This window comes from Erpetoichthys calabaricus, chromosome 10 (genome assembly GCF_900747795.2).
Source record: "Erpetoichthys calabaricus chromosome 10, fErpCal1.3, whole genome shotgun sequence".
Lineage (NCBI taxonomy): Eukaryota > Metazoa > Chordata > Cladistia > Polypteriformes > Polypteridae > Erpetoichthys > Erpetoichthys calabaricus.
In genome coordinates, this window is record NC_041403.2 from 27,733,315 (window position 1) to 27,736,575 (window position 3,261).

Sequence of the window (3,261 nt, forward strand, 5' to 3'; positions counted from 1 at the left end):
TTAAACAGCAGCTCTAGTCAGGATATGCTAAACTGAAGTAGTGAGTCTTCAGTCGAGATTTGAAAGCTGAGACCGAAGGGGCATCTCTTATAGTAGCAGGCAGACCATTCCACAGTTTAGGGGCCCTGTAATTAAAAGCTTGACTTCCCACTGTTATTTTATTAATCCTTGGAATCATAAGCAGACCGCCATTTTGAGATCTTAATATGCGCTCTGGTTTCTAAGTCATGATAAGTTCAGACAAGACCTTGGCCATTTAAGGCTTTATATGTTAAAAGGAGAATTTTGAAATCTGCCCTAAACTTAACCGGGAGCCAGTGTAAGGATTTAAGAACTGGTGTTGTGTGTTCATATTTTCTTGTTCTTGTAATAATTCTTGCAGCATCATTTTGGACTAATTCATCACATTATCATTATATAATAGCATTTCACTTTTATAATTCAAAATTTTTGGCTTTCAAAATTGATGGGGAAGGTAGGGTTATATGCTGAAACACTGGGGAGGGCAGGGTTCAAAGCATTAAAGTAATAAATGCACACTTTGCTGGAGTATATGAATTGCTGGAGTATGTGAATTTCCCCTTGGGATTAATAAAGTATCTATCTATCTATCTATCTATCTATCTATCTATCTATCTATCTATCTATCTATCTATCTATCTATCTATCTATCTATCTATCTATCTATCTATCTATCTATCTATCTATCTATCTTTCCCACATTTATGGCCTGGTGGACATTATTGAGGATGTGAGAGACAACACAAATATGTCCTTTCTTGTTAATAACTCAACATCAGCAAGACAAAGGAGCTGGTGGTGGACATCCGGCAGGCTAAGAATCATCTGAGACCAGTCACCATTCTTGGGGAGGGCACAGATGTGGTGCAGAGCTACAAATACCTTGAGGTTCACATAAACAACAAACTGGACTGGTCTGACAACACAGTGCTGCTGTACAAGAAGAGCCAGAGCAGACTGGACTTTCTAAAAAGACTTGATGTGTGCAACAAGCTGCTGGAGATGTTCTATCAGGCCATAGTAGCAGTCTCCTGGGGAAGCAACCTGAACACAAAAGAAGCACAATGTCTGAAGAAACCTATCAGGAAAGCCTGCAACATCACAGGGTGAACCCTGGACACACTGGAAGCTGTTATGATAAAGAGGATGATGGCAAAATTAGACACCATCATGAAAAATCCCTTTCATCTCCTCCAGGAGGAGTACTTTTAGCTACAGTTGCATTTCAGCAAGGTGTGCTAAGAAGCGCCTCTTGGAGTCTTTTCTGCCCACTGCTATTAGGCAGTTCAATGCTTCCACCCAACGTACTGGTTAAGCTCATTTTGAAATATTTATTTGCACAATTATTTATTTATTCATTAATGTATCAATTGATTGATTGACTATATTATTCATCCTATGAGTCTGTATCCTTGCCTTTTTATTTTTCTGTTGCTGTATGCATCTGAATTTCCTCATGGGATTAATAAAGTTTATCTAATCGAATCAATTTTTTAAAAATACTTTGACTCTGTCTTTCTTTTCATCTGCCTAAATGTTTCTTTCCTGTTACAAGCACTTGACACCCAGCCATTTTACTTGTATTGCTCAGAACTATTTTCTTTATGAAGTCCTTGAATTCAGGTGAGCTGTACTGCCTCTGCTCTCAAGGGTCATCGCCCGGCATCAGTGAAAACAAATCAGAGCTGCAAACAGATTTGAATCTCACTACTTTCCTGGTAAATTAAAATCCATGCCTTTTGGTACTGAATGAGTGACTGTTCAGAGCTGGAGATTGATTTCAGAGCAAGTACAAGAAAATGACTTCTGTTAGACCTCAGGAAATGGCTAAGAAAGCAAGACATTTTAAAAAAAATGTTCAATATTTTTAATATGAAATTAAATATTTAATTTAGTTGTGTCTGGATGTTTGAGACAGATTTTTCAATCATCCAATCTGTATTTTACTGTACAGTATGTACTACAGCACAATTTGCAATATACAAGACACAGTAAAACCACAACAAAAATAAAGTAAAATTAAAGGTAATGGTAACAGTAAAGTCCAGAGAAGAGTGACTAGGCTCATTCCAGGGCTACAGGGGATAAATTATGAAGAAAGTTTAAAAGAAAAGAAAAGAGCAAAAGAAGAGTAAGAAGAGACATGACCAAAGTGTTTAAAATTCTGAATGGAATTAGTCCAGTGGATCGAGACTATGACTTTAAAATGAGTTCATCAAGAACACAGGGACACAGTTGGAAACTTGTTAAGGGTAAATTTTACACAAACATTAGGAAGTTTTTCTTTATGCAGAGAACCACAGACACTTGGAATAAGTGACTAAGTAGTGTAGCAGATAGTAAGTCTTTAGGAAATTTTAATACCAGATTATTTTTTGAAGAATTAAGTGGAAAGGACTGGCAAGCTTTGTAGGGCTGAATGGCCTGTTCTTGTCTAAACTGTTCTAATATTCTAATATGTCCAACGAGAACCTTTTTCTGGGGACCCAGTTAGTTTTAACAAGGCAGTCATATATTAGATCATATAATAACACCAGAATGAGACAATTCACAACAAAAAGTAAACTAACCAGTCATTATAAAACTGATAGGTATGTTACTCAGTAAGGAACTAAAGAAACAAAACAAAAAAAAAAGTACTCATGGCATAATATTCAAGTGTGTTCAGAGATTTGGTTACCTGGTTTGAAAGTTGGAGCATTTTAAAATGTTCCAGTCACTTCATCAAAGAGTTTATCACCATTTTGCTTATTAAATATTCTTGACAGCGAGTGATACTAAAAAATAACTGTGATAACATAATGTAGTGATGCATATTAGTAGTGTACAGAAAATGTTCTTGAATATATACATATTTTTTATTTTTTACTATACTAGGGGGATCTGTCCCCTGCTCGCTTCGCTCGCCAACCCCTGTGCAGGCACTACGTGCTAGCAACTTCACAGCTCTGCCACTCGTGTATGGGGAAGCGGATGTACAATTTAAACAATTATTTTCATGGGAATTGTTACATATGCATAATAGACCTAACTATTGTACATTACAGCAAGTAATTAACCATAGTAAAAAATAGTAAAACATAATAATTTGAAAGAAAACTGTTTCATGTTGTGTTAGAGGTATTTGTTGCATTATACATTTTCGTTCTGTTTAGCTTTGAAATTAACATGCAAATACTTTTTAAACTTACACTTTTACTGTAAAAGGTCAGTAAAAACAATATTTGGAATTAACTTTTT